Source organism: Lathyrus oleraceus, chromosome 2 (genome assembly GCF_024323335.1).
Source record: "Lathyrus oleraceus cultivar Zhongwan6 chromosome 2, CAAS_Psat_ZW6_1.0, whole genome shotgun sequence".
NCBI lineage: Eukaryota > Viridiplantae > Streptophyta > Magnoliopsida > Fabales > Fabaceae > Lathyrus > Lathyrus oleraceus.
The window spans coordinates 448951932-448973809 of NC_066580.1; the positions used below are offsets into that span (position 1 = coordinate 448951932).

Here is a 21878-nt window from a genome sequence, read left to right on the forward strand (position 1 = left end):
ATGCTCCTGGACGTCCATTTAGGCCTGCTCGTGAGGAGATTCCGGAGAATGAATATGTCAGGGATGACCATGTCATTAATGTCTTGTCGATCTGTCAACATATTATGTGGATTATGTACGAGGGCATAGAGTCTGGGTTATTTGAGAGAGATGGTGATGATGTGATTGCCCTCGCACGTACCATTCCTATCGAGTCACATAATGCATTGGATTACCGGTGGCATAGGAGGATCTAGGGGGTATGATTAGGCATACGCAGTAGATTATGCTTTTTTTGGTATTTTGGGATGTTTTAGTTTTATTTTCCATACTTTGAGAACAATGTTTATAATATTATGGTATGTTTTTTTTTAAAATTAATGCATTACCTTGTTCTATTAAGTTCGTGTTTATTAATGTTTGAATCAAATTATGACACTGTTAGTCGGAATAAAATAACTTTTTATTCAAAAAAATACAAATTTAGGACAACGTTTTTGTCCAAGATGCATGCAAGTAAGATTTCAAATATGCATATCCAAAATAACATTGTTTAAATAGTTTAAAATGCACTCAGTGGAGTTTTCAGAGATGTGTCGTCGAATATAACTCTGAAAGTTTCGCAGATGCATCTCCGAACCAATTTTTGGCAAAACTGGGGTGACTGCTTGATTTATGAAAGGTAAGATGATTAAAGGTGCGTCCAGAGATGCATCTCCGAAATACCTGAGGGAAATTTTGGGTTTTCAAAGGTGTAAGCCACACCATAAGGGTGGAAAAACAAATTCCCTTATATCTTAAGTTTTGTGTCTGATCAGCAAAGGGCATAAGCCCATTTTCCATTTCTAGTTATATGAACAATGACACTATGTGTGTCAGACATATTTTTGATTCATGTCTTCCTCTGCTTAATTTATTTTTAATTAGTGATGTCATGGGTAACACTTGCGGTGTTGAAGAGGGAAATTTTTTGATTGGATTGCGGTAAGATGTGCAATGTTGTATGGGATAAAATATTGGGTGCTTAAGAATCGATACGAGAATAATGTAAGTATATAAGAGATGAGGATTTTGCGTTGGATTTGTGATAAGACTATACAGGATAAGATTCTAAATGATAATATTAGAGAGAGTATTGGGGTAACACCTATATTAAAAAAGATTATTGAAATTAAACTCCAGTGGTATTATGAGAGAGAAAACTTGTAGATTTTATTGGTAAGGATAGTAGATCAAATGGAGAGAATTCAAATAGTTAGAGGTAGAGGAAATCCTACGAAAATTATAAGATAAATTATTAATAAAGATCTCAATATTAACAATTTATATAAAAGCATGGTCCTGAATAGAACAATATAGTAGAAATTGATCCATGTAGTCAATCCCACTTAGTAGGATAAATGTTGGTTGTTATTGAAGTGTTGCCATTGTTGTTTCTACTTCCATGGTGTATATGTTTTAAGATTACTACAAACATTCTTATGAAAGTTAAGTTAGGCATATAACATTCACATGTTAAGCACAAGTTTACAAAAATTATTCCTAATTACAATATGTTTTTCGCAATTAAATTTACACACAACTTCTCAATTTTACATTCACATGTTTGGGAAAGGGATTCTTTTTGTTCTCTGAACTATTATAATCACATAGATTCCAAGAAATATGTTCTACTATAAGGAATCCAACGCCTTCAAGACAACTCACTCTATTACCACCTCAACCATTAACTCCACCACCTGAAATTTATGAAGAGAGTATAAACAAGTACATTTTATAAGCTGATTTTCCTATCATGGTATCTTTTTTTTCTCAAAAATATATAGATAGGGTATATGTAACAATGCTAGCATAGATTCCCTCAGAAAATGAAGAAATGGTGACCCTAAGGATGATGATTTTCAAATTGGGATCAATCGATGAAATACCTAATCCTCGACATAAATTTCTCAGCAATATGATCCTTTAATTTAGTGACGTGTCACGAGATTGTCATGACGTCAATGAACAATATGAACATGGTGGTTGCAATCTTAATAAGATGCATACATCGCAAGAAAATAAATTTTCCCTAAAGAAAGTGTATTTAGATCTTATGGATGAAAAGAAGAAAATTATTCAATTCAGGAAAGAAATTTAGTAATGAACGGCCTCTTTAAAAGAAGAATGAGAAAAAAAACAATAAAAGGTGGAGAAACTGCACCTAGCTGATAAGGTTAAAATAAACAAAAAAAAAACTTTTTTATATCGATTTAACTGAGATATATAATGAGTTAAGTGATGTACTGGCTTAAATGGTATGTCTCAAATTAATTTTTTTAAAGCAACAAAGAAGGCCCAACTATTGTATAGGATTCAATTGAACCTATGAAGGCCATACTATTGCAAGAATTACTTGGATTCAGGTTGTAATTCTTGCTTAAACTGATTTCCATGGAATTCCATAAGCTTAACAATTTCAATGACTTGTGGAGAGCTTAACGAATTTCAATGAAAGGTAAAACTATAACAAAAATTGGATCATTTGACCTCTAATTATTTGACTTGTAAGCCTTATTATGAACCATAAGCTTAACAATTTTAACGACTTGTGGAGAGACTTGACTTGTGGACTAATGAATTTAATATTTTTTAGTATCTTGGACCTTAGTGTCCCACTAGTTGTGCCAAATTTGTTGTCGAATATGAAAGTTATTTAAGATATCAACTAGTATCTCTCAAAATGTGATTCCCATTTGGTTTAAGCGATTTCAATAAGGAATGAACTTTGTCCCTTAGTCATAGGTTCCTTAACTGCTACAAAGAGTATTAAGCATGAAGTTTGGTGTTTTTTATATTTTGAACTAAGAAATGCATAAAAGTAAAGGAAATCATAATGATAGAGTGATAAAAATGCATTAAGATATTGTTTGATTGATTATGTGTGCATTGGAAAATGTACGAATATTGTATTTATTGGCAATAACTAGTTCTATTGGTCAAAACATCATATCCTATAAAATTTAGCCTTGCTTGGCTATTTTCACAGTTGATGTGTGATTATTCCCATTGATGAGAGTACCTAGAACTCTCAGTTTAACTTAATATTGTTACTTTTACAATTAACTAACTAAAACTTGGTAACACCTTAAGCATCAAACTAGGCGAGATTTCACACTTTCACATTTTTTAGTTCACATCTTCAAGACTTATTTGATGAAACTTTGACAAGCACCTTCATTTGTAACTTCACACATTTGACTGATATGGCTTGTCATATCTCTTTCTTATTCAGATGTCATCATCAAGAACATTTGGAAGAATTATCGTGATAGACACCATTTGAAAGTTGTCATCAACACAACCATCTGACAGTTGTCATCATAAACACCATTTGACAATATTACATGTACAACACATAGATAAAAATTTAGAATGGTTGAATTTTCCTCATAGATAAAGAGAGAACACTCTACTCTCCTTGAGAGTATACTTATCCTCTTTTGGCATTATAAAAATATGGTAAAAATAAAAGAGGAAGAGAAAGGTATATAACACGTAGAACACATCATAAACAAAATCATTTATATATTAGGAAAAAGTTGGGATTACACAAAGTAAATTGTGTTGAGTCAACCACGTCGACCCCGACCGGCCCCAGGGAAAGGTCTCATTCCTTCTAGAATCCTCTCCGCACATGAGGGTTATCATCATAGCTGCAATTACATAGAACGACTCTCCACATTTCACTACTAATAAATAAAAAGCTCTCTCTCTCTCTCTCTCTCTCTCTCTCTCTCTCTCTATATATATATATATATATATATATATATATATATATATATATATATATATATATATATATATATATATATATATATATATATATATATATATATATATATATATATATATATATAAGGATATGTGAATTCTTATAGATCCATCTTCCAAAAGAATCGGACATGACAATTTTTCATCATCCAACTCGAGCACAAATCAAACGAACTAAACACCCAACAATGTATTGGGTACGATACAAAGTATTTAAAATACTAGAAAAAATATCATTCAAGCAATATTTCCAAAGGAGTTGCAAACGAATATGCGGGTTCCCCAATCATTGATGGTTTGAGAACCGTTAAGCCTACGTTACAGGAAATAGTCACCAAAATAATTACTGAAAAAATATATAAAAGATCGTTAGGCCATGCGGGTTCACCATAATAATTATGACCCATCCATTATATATATATATATATATATATATATATATATATATATATATATATATATATATATATATATATATATATATATATATATATATATATATATATATATATATATATATAACGCGCCAAACTAAGATATGAGGTCTCAAATTTAATTGTGTTTCACTATTCTCCGTCACATTCTGACTTGAGCGTTAGAGTGCTCAAATTGCAGGTCACCCCAGTCCACCGTGTTAGAAGTTGTGATCCACCACCACCGTCACACTTGCACTCATTTTTAGTTCCAGAATGGAACATAAACAAAAAAAAAGAACAAAATAAGAAAATAACAACAAGCAAATTGTACTAAATGTATCCATCATTATCATCACCAAAAAGCACAAGAGGAATCAGTACTTTGGAATCAACCAATTTGTGTGTCAGAAAATCAACTTGGGCAGCCATCTAGTTCGTATTCCTGATGTGTACTTATTGGTTGGTCAGGATGGTGTTGAGGATAACTTCAGTATGAGGAGTTTGAGGGATCTCATAATTAAAATCCTTCATATTTTAAGTTCTCGCTTGTTGTGATGCTTGTTTTGTTGATAGTGGGGATCTTTCTTTTTCGCGTTATGGCCATTATGCACTAAGACCCCATTTTGTTCTTTGATCTGCATCTGACTCAGAGAATGTTTCCTAATTTTAGTGCAACTCCCAATCAACTATTTGAAATTTAAATTGAATCCAACATGTGTCAGGATTTTCATAATCAAGTCACCATATGGTAACCTTGCGTTTCTTTTTCTTCGATTTTCCAACACATGTTTGATTTCCCACACTAACTCATCTTGTTAGCTAGTAACCATGTGATTACCATATTGGTTTTTTATACTTTCCCGAGGTTAAACTGCCTAGGTATTATCACATGGGAAGACACGTAATGAATAAGATGAATATTCAAAGTCACAAATCCCATTGTGAGCGGAAATTTGTGACCTGTTGTTGGGTCAATAAGAAGTGATTGAATAGAGTAGAGAAAATAAAAATCTTCCAAATACATTGGGGGAGGAACTTCAAAAGTGTAATGAGAGTCAATGAAGAGTAAATTATAAACAACAACCAATTAGTCATTAGAAATAAAAATTTGAGAATTACATACCTTAGTAGTGATTACTCTAGCCTTGTTGTGGAAATTTTCATTTAACATTTTACTAGATATGGAAACATCTCATCTTGTTGCAGATAAAACTCCTTAGTTTTCTCGATCATAGAATTTGAAGAACTCAAACTTCTCAAAATAGCTCTCATCAACATATAATGATTTTGGGTGAGTTGATAGTCGGTAAAATGCTTGTTAAAGTTGTTCTCTTGCTTTTGAGATGAGAAATAATAAGAAATATAAGTTGGAGCAGATGAAGTACCAACAGTAAAAATTATTTTTGGTGCCATACTTGGTGATGGTGATGATGGGAACACAAATAACATAAAAAGAATATAAGCCAAACTAAAAGAGGAAGCATAAAGATGAAGATGAGAGGGATAAAAAAGAAAGAAACAAATGTTACCTATTTATGGAACATGTCTTAATAAACTAAGAAATGATTTAATCGATTAAGCCTTTAAGGCCAAATGATTTTCGATTAGCTGTTTGAAACGGCGTAACCTTTTAAATTTTAATAAATTAAAACATTGGTTTTAATCGATTAATTGACACAAAATTTGAAATTCAAATTTTATTAATCGATTAACTCTTAAATTTAATAGATTAAGACAAAAGTTGAGCTTTTAGATTCTTTATAGGCTTGGAAAGACTTTAGGGTCCATATTGCTTTTGAGACCTCCTCCTTTTTGGTTTCTGACCCCTTTAGCTCCAAACTTCAATTTTAATAAATAATTAGTAGAAAAAAAGAAAATGAAATTGTAATATTTTATCCATTGTTAGAGAATAAATTGAGTTTTCCGAGTTTATTCTCTACCAAGTGGCTTACCTATTTTACCAAATAAAAAGATAAAGTTTAGAGAATTTCTTTCCTTTGGTTCTTTTCAGAACCAAACTTAATTCTATTTCTTTTTCATATTTCTAAGGTTAGACACAGGGCGAGCCTTGAGTAAAGGCAAGACGGTCCTTAGCCCATGACCTCCAAATTAAGGGGCTCATTTTATTTTTAAAAAAGCGAAATATATATTTAATAATTTGTTAAAATAAATTATAAAATGGAAATAAATATGAATTTCTCATTAGTCAAGTGGTAAGAGATTGGTTTTTAAACATGATGGTAAAGGTTGTGGGTTCAATCCTCTTTGTTATTCTTTTTTAATTACCGTTGCATAGTTTTTTTTTATTATTATGATGGATAGTTTGCAAAATGAAAGTAGGTATTTACGTGAACTGTACAGAAGATTCTTGTATTCCTCTTCAAGAATCTTTAGTATAAGATCGGTTTTTCTTTGTTAATTTAGTCATTTCGTACACTTTTTTTTAGCAATTACTTGTTTTTACAATTTTGAGTTATATTATGAATACTTAATTGTATAATCTAATCACCCCATATTGCTTTTCAATTTTATTCATGTCTTATAGATTGCACTATTATAGTATATATTACCTTGATAGTTAGCCATCTATTATGTTCTTCATATCATTTTGAATGTTTTTAATTTTCATTCCATTAGCATCAATATTTGATTTTTTTATCATTAGTATAAAATGTATGGTTAATGTAGGTATCAACGTGAAAATACTTTCTCTTCCATCTAATGTGGTAGTTTTTCCCTTGATGACTTTTGTTGAGATTAATCATGCTAATCACTATAGTTTAAGCTAATACAGTCGGTTATTAGTTTGTTAAGTTTACTCTATTGTGATTGGTAGTTATGAGATAAGGTTGCAATATATAAAGCAATACATTTCCACATGTAAAGAACACTATTGAATATAATAGTATTTTTCATCTCATCTTCTTTCTTCTTCTTTCTTCTTCTTCTGTTATTTCCACACCAGTCCACAACATGCTTCTGTTATGCTTCACCATTGATGAAGCTTGATTAATCATAATATGGTATCATTCGCCAATCCGATCCTCTTTCCGCTGCTATCCAACTGAATTTTTTCCAACACCATTTCATCTCTCTTTTTTAATTCTTTCAACTTTCATGGCTCCCTCTCGAGCTTCATCCTCATCAACTGACCCTACTTTGGATCAAACCTCGCCTTATTTCGTTCATCCCAGCGATGGCCCTGGTTCTGTAACAGTTCTTCCCAAACTCACCGGCTCCAATTATCACTCATGGGCTCGAAGCATGAAGAGAGCTCTTGGTGGCAAAATGAAGATTGAATTCATTGATGGATCTCTCCCTGTTCCATCAGATTCTTTTGATCCATCACTGCGTGCTTGGAACCGCTACAACATGCTTGTACATTCTTGGATCATGAATTCTGTTTCAGATTCAATCTCACAGTCCATCGTTTTCATGGAAAACACGCTTGATGTGTGGAACGATTTGAAAGAAAGGTTTTCCCAGGGTGATCTCATACGAATCTCTGAGCTGCAACAAGAAATTTACAACTTGAAGCAAGAAACCAAATCAATTAATGATTTTTTTCTCTGATCTTAAAATTCTTTGGGAAGAACTGGATCTTTATCTACCTTTACCAACCTGTACCAGTCACATAAAGTGTACATTTGAGGCTATGCGCAGTGCAAGATCCCATCACCAGCTACTGCAGATCATCAGGTTTTTGACTGGTTTAAATGAATAGTTTGTTGTAGTGAAGTCCCAAATCTTGTTAATGGATCCTTTACCAACTATGAACAAGATATTTTCCATGGTGATTCAACATGAGCGCCAACTCTAGCTTCCTATTCCACATGATGAAGCTTAAACATTGATCAATAGTGTTGATTCCAAGAGGTTTAGAACAAGAAACAATGCTTTCAAACATGGTGTTCGCATTTGCACATTTTGTGGCAAGACTAACCATACTATTGAAAATTGCTTAAGAAACATGGTGTTCCACCTCATATGCAGAAACAGTTTCAAACTTCAGCTAACAATGTGGCAACATATGGAAATAATGATGGATCTTCATCTCATAGTGTTGACATTCAAAGTGACAATTCACCTATGACTCAAGGCCAATTCAGTGCCTTAATGGATCTACTTCAAAAATCTAGTCTTGGACAATCTTCAGGACATGCTTCTTCCAACCAAGTTGCTGTTGGTCATCCATCAACAGGTAACACATATCATTGCATGCATAATAGTAGTAATGGCTCTTGGATCATTGATTCAGGAGCTACTGATCACATATATAGCTCTGTCAAATGGTTTCATTCACATAAGAAAATTATTCCTATCAATGTTAGATTACCAAATGGACAATGTCTTGTTGCTAATCACTCTGGCACAATTCATTTTTCTCCTGATTTCATTGTGCATAATGTGCTTTTGCTCCCTGAATTTTCTTTAAATTTATTATCTATTTCAAAGTTGTGTGAATCCTCTAATTACACTGTCAATTTCCTTAAATCACAATGTGTCATACAGGACAAACTCACCCTGAAGATGACTGGTTTTGCTGAGCAAAAAGATGGATTGTACTATCTAACACTGAGAGATAATGATTCACCTGCTACACACACACACACACACACACACACACACACACACACACCTGTTTTAACCTCTGCTTTAGCAGCCAATGTCATTTTACCTGATAAAGCCTTATGGCACTTTAGATTAGGACACTTATCTCAAAACAGATTATTGTACCTACATTCTCAATTCCCTTTTATCAAAGTTAATCATAAAGATGTCTGTGATGTTTGTAGCTATGCTAGACAAAGAAAACTCCCTTATACTGTTAGTAATAATAGAGTTGTTCATCCTTATGATTTGGTTCATTTTGATATTTGGGGACCCCTTGCAGTCCAATCTTTACATGGCCATTCATATTTTTTAACTGCTGTTGATGATTGTAGCAGATATACATGGATAACATTAATGAAAACCAAATCTGAAGCTAGACAGCATGTTATTAATTTTGTCAATCTCATAGAAAACCAACATAGTCTCCATGTCAAAATCATCAGAATAGATAATGGCCCTGAGTTTAATATCCCTGATTTTTTTTCATCTAAGGGAGTCATCCATCAAACCAGCTGTGTTGAATCTCCACAACAAAATGGTTGTGTGGAGAGGAAACACCAACATTTACTAAATGTTGGGAGAGCCCTCCTTTTTCAATCAAAACTTCCAAAAGAATTCTGGTCATATGCTATCCTACATGCCACATTCATTATAAACAAACTCCCTACACAAGTTTTAAACAATCTTTCTCCTCACTTCATACTTCACAATACACATCCAGATATGCATAGTCTTAAAGTGTTTGGCTCTCTTGCTTTTTCATCCACACTGCACATGCACAGAACAAAACTAGAGCCAAGAGGTCGAAAATGTGTTTTCTTAGGATACAAGAATGGTATGGAGGGTGTGATACTCTATGACATTAACAGTCATACAATTCTTGTCTCTAGAAATGTTATACACCATGAACATATTTTCCCTTATTCAAATGTGAATTCCACTAACTGGACTTATCACCCATACAAAGATCCCAATGACTCACCACAAAATGAACCTACCATACATGTTCCATCACAAAATATTGAACCCAAAGTTGAGGAACATGAGCCTTATCCTAACACAACCATTGACACACTGCACCCTGAACCTTTAGATAATACTGATGAAAACCATGACACTCAACCTGTCCCTGATACACCAGATATTGACAGCATCCAATCCAGGCCTGTTAGAGCTAAACATACACCTCATTATCTCTCAGATTATGTGTGCAATACATTTGATGTATCAGCAGTCAAGTCATCATCAGGTACAACCAAAACTAATTATCCTATTTCAAATTATGATTCCCTGCATTTTCTATCTGCATCTCATCATGTTTTTGCATCCAATATCACTTCTACACATGAGCCAAAGAACTACAAAGAAGCATGTTTGTCTGAACATTGGATCAAGGCTATGAAGTCTGAATTAGATGCACTAGACAAGAATAGGACTTGGAACATAGTTGATCTACCACTACATGTCAAAACTATTGGTAACATATGGGTTTTCAAAGTGAAACATAGAGCAGATGGCACAATAGAAAGGTATAAAGCTAGACTGGTTGCAAAGGGGTACAACCAAATTGAAGGGCTTGATTTTTTCGACACATTTTCACCTGTAGTAAAGCTTACCACTGTCAGAACCCTTCTTGCAACTGCTGCCATCAACAATTGGTTTTTACATCAACTGGATGTTAACAATGCTTTTCTACATGGGGAATTGCAGGAAGATGTGTACATGACCATACCTGAAGGTGTTACATGTCACAGGCCTAACCAAGTATGCAAACTCCAAAAGAGTTTATATGGTTTGAAACAAGCCAGTCGCAAATGGTATGAAAAATTAACAGCTTTACTACTGCAACAAGGCTACACTCAGTCTGCTTCTGATTATTCTCTCTTCACTTTGAAAACTAATGATCATTTTACAACCATTCTAGTATATGTTGATGACATAATTCTAGCTAGAACATTTATGCCTGAATTTGATCGCATTAAGCTCATCCTGGATGAAAATTTCAGCATCAAAAACTTGGGCATACTCAAGTATTTTCTTGGCCTCGAAGTTGCTCATTCACAAGCAGGGATTTCACTGTCACAAAGAAAATATTGTCTTGATCTTTTGCAGGAATCTGGTATGCTTAGATCCAAACCAGCTCCCGCACCTACTGATCCATCTGTTAAATTACATGCTGATAGTGGCAAGGCTTTTGAAGACATTGGAGCATACAGACGATTGATAGGACGTCTGTTGTATCTTAACACCACACGCCTAGACATCACTTATGCCACGCAACAACTTAGTTAATTTCTGCACAATCCAACAATGGCTCATTATCATGCTGCCTGCAGAGTTATTCGATACCTGAAAAACAACCCTGGCAGAGGAATAATATTTCGAAGAAATGCTGAATTGCAACTACTTGGTTTCTCAGATTCTGATTGGGCAGGCTGCATTGATTCAAGGAGATCCATTTCAGGATACTGTTTCTTTCTTGGCATTTCTCTTATATCGTGGCGTACAAAGAAGCAGGACACCATTTCCAGATCATCATCAGAGGCAGAGTATCGAGCACTGTCATTCGCCACATGTGAATTGCTTTGGTTGATAGTTCTCATGAAGGAACTGCACATCAAGTGTGCCAAACTTCATGTTCTTTATTGCGACAGTCAAAGGGCGATGCATATTGCGTCCAATCCGGTATTTCATGAACGAACTAAACATCTCAAAATTGATTGTCATTTGGTCTGTGAGAAGCTTCAACAAGGATTACTTCGACTCCTACCTATCTCTACTCATGAGCAGCTTGCTGATTTTTTAACCAAGGCATTACCAACTTCAACCTTCAACAATTTTATTTCCAAGCTTGGCATGATCAACATTCACCATGCTTAGCTTGAGAGGGGTTGTTGAGATTAATCATGCTAATCACTATAGTTTAAGCTAATGCAGTTGGTTATTAGTTTGTTAAGTTTACTCTATTGTGATTGGTAGTTATGAGATAAGGTTGCAATATATAAAGCAATACATTGCCACATGTAAAGAACACTGTCATACCCCAATTTTGTCCGGCCATTTATGGTTTACCCATGAGATCTCTTTGTCTCAAATGCCCATTTGCATAAGTGTGTTCATAATCTAAAATGTGGTTTGAATCTTTTTACATTACTAATCCAAAACCTATTTTTTTATTAGTAAGTATTAAGAGCCATGTTATTATTTCTATGATCACTATTTACTAGTCCATTTACACATCCCAAATATTTATGCCAAGTTCTAAGTTCTTCATAGGTGCCCAAATAAAATTTGCATTTTTTTAGGCATGTATGTGTTTGTTTTTAAATTAAAGTACCATATTTAGATTTATGTGTTGAAATTAGAATATGTGTTGTTTTTTAAATTAAAAATTCCATATTTAGATTTTTGTGTTTAAATTAGAATATGTGTTGTTTTCTAAAATTAAAAGTTCCATATTTAGATTTTTGTGTTTAAATTAGAATATGTGTTGTTTTTTTTAAATTAAAAGTTCCATATTTAGATTTTTGTGTTTAAATTAGAATATGTGTTGTTTTTTAAAATTAAAAGTTCCATATTTAGATTTTTGTGTTTAAATTAGAATATGTGTTGTTTTTTTAAAAATTAAAAGTTCCATATTTAGATTTTTGTGTTTAAATTAGAATATGTGTTGTTTTTTAAATTAAAATTAATATATTTGGTTTCTCTGTACTTAAGTTAAAAGTGTGTTGTTTTTAAAAGTTGAAATTGATTAGCATGAATAAATATTGAGTTAAGTTTTGAAAGCTTAAAAGGTTGAATACATAGTTATTAATGGCTATTAGATTTAATTCAATAAGTTACAGATAAGTCCAAATACACATTTTGTCTTTAAAAAAAACTAAACTAAATAGTTACATTTTAACTAAGTGGAATTTGCTGCAAAACAGGTTCCTAATTCTAATGACCAAGACCAAGTAATCAAATTGGAAACCCCTTGGACTTGGGCGCGCCTCCAAGTGTGCTTTCTTACAGCCACTTTTCCATTCCATCAAAGTCTCTTCAAACCTGTGACCTGCAAAGAGAAAAAACAACTTATTTAGAAAGCACTTTTCAAAAGCACTTAGAGAACTGAAAAACAACTAAAAAATTACTCAGATTAAAACTTTATCCATAAGGTTAACCTAAACATCCAAAAAGCACGTCAAAGTTGGTCTAAAACAAGAACAAATCAAATCCCACATAATCTGGGATGGGAAAATCGAAAAAAGAGGGAGTGTTTCAAGACTTAAATTTTTTTCTTCATAAACAGATGAATGTGAAGTCAACAACAACAACAGACAAATACTTGCAAGAACACACAACAAAGATTTTTTCAAAAAAAATCTAAAGAACACAATAGCAAGAACAAAGCTTTTTTTTTTCTGAGAGCCCTAAAACAACAACAGCAAGAACACAGAGATTTTTTTTCTAAAAAAAACCCTAAAGAAACCACACAGAGGATAGAAAAGCGATCTGTTTTTTTGAAAACCTAGAACAACACAGCAGGATCTTTTTTTTAAAACACAAACACTTCCTTATAGCCACTGCGATCAAAGAAGCGGATTACGCGGAGCTAATAACAGAAGAGGACTCAGAGAAGCAGGAGAAGTCGAGAATCACATACCTGTTCGTTCAGCTCCAAAGCACCCCGATCTGGTAAAATCTTTGTCATTATCTCTGATGCAACCAAATGCATACATAGTTCTTCACTTCCCCACATGATTTGCACCATTGTGAATGTTTGGTTTGGTTTTATGTTTGGGTATCTGGGTTTCATTTGCGAGTAGGGTTCATAGAATTCATGATTGCCAAACATAGATTTATTACTGCGATTTTGAAGAAGGTTTAGGGTTGTTAGAGGCAAAAAATTTGAGCGGTGTCGGAGGAGATAAAGAAGGTAAAAAGAAGTGTGTTTCGTTTGGAGAGAGAGGCGAATGTAGGCGTGAATGCCCTTGCCATGACCTAAATCTGTGTTTTATTATTTTGAGTGAGTTTGATGGCCATTAATGAGGGAATCTTCTCTCACTTCCCAAGGCCAATTGCCACTTCGGTTTCCCACCCTCACAATTATTCTCACTCTCAGAATTGAAGAGTCACTATCTCTTTCACGCTTCCTGATAGAATGAGGGTCTTGTTGGACCCGGTTTAGGGTTGCAAATAACCCGAGTTGGACAGCGCCCACTTGGGCCTCCTGGGTTTCGACCCACCCTGTTTTCTCTTCTCCTTTATTGCTGTTTTGCGCCCTAATGGGCTTCAGAGGTCTTCATGGCCCACCTGTTTTTGGTATAGTTCCTTTATTTCTTTTTTTATTAGCATATGATTAGTTGTTGGAGTTATTTGATTTAAACATAATTTTATTTATTAATTAAAACTTTGTTATCATAATCATCTAATATCAATTATATAATTTACTACTATTTAATTAATTAATTAAGTTTACTATCATTATCACCATTTATTAGTTAAATATAAGTAATTATTTTTTTATGAGAATTGTGTGTGCCACCACTTTGGTTTATTTATTTTATTCTTTTTTTTTTAAAATTATAATTATACTATTGTAATTTTTTTTATATATATAGTAAATATGTAATTATATTACTATTATTATTATTATTTCTTTTTTAAAGTAAATACATAATTATATGGTTGTTATCATTATTAATATTTAATTATCTGGTTATATTCATTTTATTATTACTACTTATTATTTAATTAAAATAAAATAATTCGTTAAACATTCAGTTAATTAATTGATTATAGAATCACAAATGACCTTCATAATTTAGATGTTTATTTATCTTAAGGAGTGTATGTGCATGATTATTCTTTATCTATTCGTTTATATTGAACCTTGAGTATACACGAAACAATATTTTATAATTGTGACAAAATCCCGTCGCTTTCATCGATTTTAAAATAATCTTAGCCGATTTCAAAATAAGTCACATACTTCTCGATTCAAAGTCGAGTCCGTTTTCAAAATACCTCTGTAAGTCGATCGCTTGTAAAAGCATCGCCATCAACCTCACATGGCTTACTCTTGGGCCTTCTTACAATGAGACCTATTCTGTTTTAATTAATCGATTAGATTAAAATACTTAATCAAAAGTTAAAACCTCGATCCGACATCAAAAGTTAAATTAAAATACTTAATCACATCTAAACAACACTTCATTTGGAAATGAAAAGGGGGATGATTTTGAGTTTTCAACTCCTCTCCTCGATTATTTGAATACGAGTTTTCTTACTCGGTTAATCAAATGGTCGTTATTTCTAAATCATTTAAGTACAAACAAATGAAATCCGTTTATAACAAGAAACCGAAAGGGAGATAACTTTGAGTCTTCAATTTTTTTCTCCTCGACTATTTGAATACAAGTTCTCTTACTTGGTTAGTCAAATAATTGTCGTTCCTATACCAACTTTCAAACTCCGATCAAATCGTAATATTTTCACAATAAGCTAAATAAAAAGGGAGTTGACTTTGAGTTTTCAATTTCACTCCTCAGTTGTTTGAACACGAGTTCTCTTACTCGGTCAGTCGGACAATTGTCATTTTTTACCAACTCATACTTAATCAAATCATTTTCATAACGAACTATACGAAAAGGGAGATGGTCTTGAGTCTTCAATTCCTCTTCTCAAATGCTTGGATATGAGTTGTCTTACTCAGTCATTCAAGTATTTGTCGTTCATGCTAAAATACATCAACCATACGCAAACTTATTTTCGTAATCACTCAGATGAAAAAGAAAGCGGTCTAGAGTCTTCTATTCCCTTTCCCGATTATTAGGATACGAGTTGTCTTACTTGATTATCCGAGTATTCGTCATCCGTTCAAAACACTTTAACTATTATCAAATCCTTTCTATAATTAAGGATGAAAAAGAAAGTGGTCTAGAGTCTTCTATTCCCTTTCCCGACTATTAGAATACGAGTTGTCTTACTCGACTATCCGAGTAATCATCATCCAACCAAAATGTCTCAACACATCAAATTTATCTGTCCTCGCCCTCGTGCGATCGAAACCAGTTAAACAAAATATCCAACATATTAATCCAGCTTGTCACCCCCCGTGTGACTGAAACTCTCTTCAGAAAGAACACTGTTAATCCTTTCTAATGCGCACAACAAACCAATGCTTAAGCCTCCGCCGAGAGTAGACAAGCCAACGTTTAGCCTTTAGGATGCGATCCAAACAGTTGTTCATTAAAAAAAACACCAACCAACCGTAGTTCCCCGAACTACGAATGCTCTGATTTCCTTATTTAAGGATACGTAGGCAGGATATTGCTGTATCTTCGCGAGCACACTAATAAAAAACCTCCCCTTTCCCTTTCTGAGGTTGTCATCCATTTCTATTTTTAATAATTTTATAACCCAAAGATAACAAACAAACATGAATTAACACTCAAAACACAAATTAGAACTAAAAGGTTCCCGTTGAGTACAACGGACGTAAGGGGTGCTAATACCTTCCCCTTACGTAATCCACTCCCGAACCCGAATATGGTTGCGACGACCATTATTCCATTTCCTAAAGGTTTTATCGATATTTTCCTATTCCTTCATTGGGATAATAAAGTTCGGTGGCGACTCTGTTCGAACGTAATTTTTTCCGCGACCATCGCGAGGAATCGTATTTTTTGAGATGCGATAGATGGCGACTCTGCTGGGGACTAGCTCCAAGCAAAAGAGAGTAAAGCCTAATTTAGTTCAATTGATGTATTGTGTGTTAATTTTGTTTATCTGTTTATTATTTATTCTGTTATTATTATATTGTCATAATTATTGTGATTTATTGATTATCTCTTATTTGGGGTTCTATGGTTGGTGATACTTTATGAGATAGACTCTCCACCCGAGTCTGAGAAAAACCATAAGATTAAGTTGGTGGTTGCGTAGTGGGCGCCCACAAGGAGTCTTTCTTGTTGGGAAGAAACGGAGACCCCGCCTAGAGGAGATTCTCTTGAAATATTATTGCCCGACGAGTTTTCGTCACGACGATAGTATTCTCAAGTTGGATCAATGACTCTATGGACCTTTTAACCCATTATATCTGGTGGTTATGTAGTATTTACCTGAAAAGTCTCAGACTTATTAGGTTAATACGAAAGCCCCAATCATATGAGATCCCTTGGGCGTATTACTACCTTACAGTGGTATTCCCAACCTCGATCCATGACTCTGAGAACCTTATTAGAACCTTGGACTCGAGAGTTGCGTAGTATGGGCCCACTAGGAGTTTTCCTCTTTGGGACCATACGAAGGCCTCACCCAAATGAGACTATGTTTAGGGATGTTATTAGCGGATGAGTTTTCATCATGACAATAATTTTCTTAAACATTGATTGATGACTTTGGGAACTTCTTACCTTTAGCATTTTACCAAAAGGGTTTTGTTTAGTAACCAAGAGTACCCACCTGCATGACATGTATATCAACCTATATGTGACACGCATAATATCATTCATAGCATATCATTCATATTATTTTATTTCCAAGGAATCTGAGTATCATGAGTTGCAGGAATTCAAGAAACATGGAGTCAAGCAAAAGAAACATTTACTCCTTCAAGTTCAAGGATCCCGATCTGAAGAATTTACGTAACTTGGTCTCTCAGATTCACCCTATATACAGAACAACTTTGGAAAGAACTATGGCAATTTGCTCAGCATCCTCAATCAACAAGTGGACCATGCAACCTTGATCACTTTAGCCCAATTTTATGACTTACCTTTAAGATGCTTCACATTCCAAGACTTCCAGCTAGCACCAACGTTGGAAGAATTCGAGCGTCTTGTTAGGATTCCTATGAAGGACAAGTCACTATTTGAAGGGACATATGAATCTTTGCCCCTCGAGGTCATTGCTAGTGCGCTTCACATGGATGAAAAGGAAGCAAAAGACAATTTAGAGACCAAAGGAAATACCAAAGGGTTTTCACTAAGTTTTCTTTTGGAAAGAGCTCATACCCTATTGAAGGCAGAAAGTTAGGATGCTTGTTACTCTGCTATTGCATTGGCTATCTATGGCATCGTCCTGTTCCCTAATATGGATGGTTTCGTAGACATGATTGCCATTTGTGTTTTCCTTACTGGGAACCCAGTACCCACTTTGTTAGTCGATGTCTATTATCACATAAGTCATAGGTATACTAAGAAGAAGGGATTGATTGCTTGTTGTGCTCCTTTGTTGTATCAATGGTTTCTAGAACATCTTCCGAAGACAGGTGCTTGGGTTGAACAATCAGGAGTTAGTTGGCCTCAGAGATTGGGATCACTCCGATCTGAAGATCTCTCTTGGTACTCCAAAGAATATATCAATGTAGACATCATATTCAGTTGTGGAGATTTCCCAAATCTACCGCTTATTGGAACTCAAGGATATGTGAATGTTAATCCAGTTCTATCTCTCAGACAACTTGCGTACCCAATGGAAGGCCCTCCAGAGGCAAATTCTTTGGAAGCTTTCTTGTTACCTGACTTTGGGGCTGAGAATCCTAGCTTATTCTAGCAAATCAAAGAAGTTTGGAAAAATGTCAATCGAAAAGGGAAAGCTGAGTTAGGGAGAGCAAATGGGATTACAAAAGAACCATATTTTCAGTGGATAAAGGAAAGGGTGCAGATGATTAAAATGCCATTTGTCATTCGGACACCTATACCTCTTCCTGAACCTAAGCTCACCCATGTCCCTATTGAAGAAATGGAGGAACTCAAGACCACCATGGCAAAGCTAGAAAAAGAGAATGAAGAGCTTGATAACACTGAAATTCACCGTATTTTTGACTCCGATTTTGCATGCATTTTAGTAGTTTTATTGTCATTTTATTGTGTTATTACTATGTTTCGCTTTGTTTTCAGGTTTTTACTTTAATCGGAGTCCCGATCGAGAAAAGGAGTGAAAAAGAGCTAAAAACCCTAAAATTCAGCATTTTGTACTTGTGGCTTCCACCATGACTGGCGCCATAGACCCTGCCATGACGTGTCCTAGCTCAACTTCCCTCAACTGCCACGTTCCCCACTACTTCCACTAAGGCACCTCAGATTGGCCTTGTGGCGGGCGCCATGGCCTTGTGGCGGGCGCCACAAGAGGAAAAGTTTTCCCTCCCATTTTCAAGTTGAAGGGCATCCGTGTCATTTCCATCTTTTTTATTGCTTATAAATAGAAACTCGAAATCACTTGTTTAGGCATCCAAACTTAGAACAGAGGCAAACTTATAGCAACTTTGTTTCACTTAGGCATATATTCAGTATTTTAAAGTGGTAATCGCTTCGCATTGGGGTGTTACCACAATTGTGTAATCGAGTCTGTGATCGAGTCTGTAATCGAGTTTGGAGCATTTTGGAAGGAAGTTAATCTTGCCGCCATTTTCATTTCCGCTTTGCATTTTATTCAACCCTCCGATTGGAGCAGGTTTTTATTACTTCGCCTTTACTTTATTTATTTCCCGCACTCGCTTTTACTTTATTTATTTCCCGCACTCGCCTTTACTTTATTTATTTCCCGCACTCGCACTAATTTTATTTATTTCTCGCACCCGTACTACTTTTATTTACTTTTCGCACTCGCACTACTTTTATTTATTTTCCGCACTCGCACTACTTTTATTTAAATTAATGCACTTTTACTTTACCATGTCTAACTAAATCTAAAAGGTTAGAATGTAAGGATCGTAATTGAACCGATAATTCGTACAATTGTTCGTAGAAACACTTAAGGGCTATTTTAACTTTCAACTTAAGTTTTCCCGCACTTAATTTCCGTTGGGTAAGATCGAAAGCCGTCCAACGTCTATTTAAACTTAATTGTTTTTAACTATTTCAAAAACAGCGAAAGCGCTTTGTTTAGTTCATTAGGAGTCTTAATTTAAGAAGAAAAGAGATTTTAAAACTATTTTCGGACGCGTTTATAAGTTTAGAGTCTGGTTCGTGAGAACCTCTTTTGGTTAAGAAATCCAGGTTAAAATACTTTTCAACTTAGTCAAGATACTATATTTCTTAAAAATAGGTTTACTACTCTAACGCAATGCGCGCCTTTTTATAAGTGACAATAAGAGGGTTTGATTAGGGAGTACAACTCGGTTCTGAATACGCGAAAGCGACAGTTCCTGTTAAATTAGTTCTTTTCAAAGTAGGAAACATTGCCCATAAGTAGTTCTATCAGCAAGTACTTGGATTATTAATTGATTATGTGAATTACATTCGACCCTGTCTTTATTAATTGAACTTTATTCAATACTTTACTTTTCATTGCACACTCTAAAAACCCCTATTTTGATTACCTAAGATAAACACCATAACAATAGATAACGATAAATTGAGACTTGGTCTCTGTGGATTCGACAATCTTTTATATTACTCTGACGCATTCGTATACTTGCAAAAAGCATGCATCAAGTTTTTGGCTCCGTTGCCGGGGACCAATTTCGTCAAATTTCATTTCCCTATTGTTATATCGTTTAGACTTAGGTTATTTCCCGCCGGTCAATGCGAAGAACTCGCAGCACCGGAAGTTTAAGCTTAATATACCCTCTGGCGGAACCTGAACGTTACGCTCGCGCACATTTATTCTTTCATAGAATTAGGAGAGCTATGGCTGAAGATCAAAACCAAAGACCTCTTAAGGACTTCGCCCAACCATCCAATGAAGAACCTAGTTCTAGTATAGTAAACCCAACGATCCCAGCTAATAATTTCGAACTCAAACCATCCCTGTTGCAACTAGTGCAACAGAGACAATTCGCAGGTCTCGTTACTGAGAACCCAAACCAACATTTAAAAATCTTTCTTCAATTAGTAGACACTTTTAAAACCAATGGAGCTTCTCCTGAGGCAATACGTTTAAGATTATTCCCTTTTTCCCTCAGAGATAAAGCCCTATCATGGTTAGATTCCCTTCCACCCAATTCCATTACGACTTGGGATAACCTTAGAAGAGTATTTCTTGCTAGATATTTTCCCCCAAGTAAGACCGCCGTCTTCGAAACCATATAACTAGATTTACCCAAAACCAAGGAGAATCACTGTTCGAAGCTTGGGAGAGATATAAGGAGTTGTTACGAGCATGCCCACATCATGGTTTAGAAAATTGGTTAATCATTCAAACCTTCTATAATGGACTTCACTATAACATTAAGATGACCATCGACGCTGCCGCAGGCGGTGCTCTGATGAACAAACGTTATCCTGAAGCCAGTGCCCTCATCGAAGATATGGCTCAAAACCATCAATCATGGGGAGTCGAACGAGCGACAGTAGAGAAGAAGGAAGCCCAAGGAGGAGTGCATGAACTAAGCTCTATATACATGATGCAAGCTAAAATGGATGCATTAGCCCTCAAAGTCGAACATATGTGCATAAACCCGAATACTGCAGCTGCAGTCTCGTCGGATTGTGAGATATGTGGAACCAAAGGACACCAATCTGCAGAATGCAGTCTGTTAAGCGAAACCCACTCCGAGCAAGTGAACTACACCCAAGGAAACCCATACTCGAATACTTATAACCCTGGATGGAGGAATCACCCGAACTTCTCCTGTAAGAACAATAACCCTATCCAAAATAATGCACCTCCGAGACCTAGTTACCAAGCCCCAAGATCAAATCAACCTATGCAACCTGTGCCACCAAAGCCGAGCCTTGAGAAAATTATGGAAAATTTTATCACTGCTCAAACTCAACAAAACAAGGAGTTCATGAACCAAAACATTCATGTTAACAAATTGATTACTCAGTTAGGAACCAAGGTTGGCCAAATAGTTACTCATACTAAGATGCTTGAAACCCAGATCTCTCAGGTAGCTTTAAACCAAGCCACTCAAACCACACCTGGAGGACAATTCCCTGGACAACCTCAACAGAATCCGAGAGGACAAGCCAATGACATTACCCTACGAAGTGGGAACGCTTATGATGAGCCACCAAACCCAAGATTGAGTGAACCTAAAACTTCTAAGGAATGTACCAAACCCACAGACGAAGTAAATGAACCAGAGGAATCTGATAACCAGGAAGGTCAAGAGAAAGGAGA

General features: G+C 34.9%; 1 non-coding gene across 1 annotated transcript; it reads right to left on the reverse strand.

Annotated features, from left to right (window-relative positions):
* Positions 1-20823: 20823 nt before the first annotated feature.
* On the reverse strand, positions 20824-20930 carry LOC127124265 (small nucleolar RNA R71). The gene has a single exon (XR_007803883.1). It is a non-coding gene; the product is annotated as a small nucleolar RNA R71 (small nucleolar RNA).
* Positions 20931-21878: the final 948 nt, after the last annotated feature.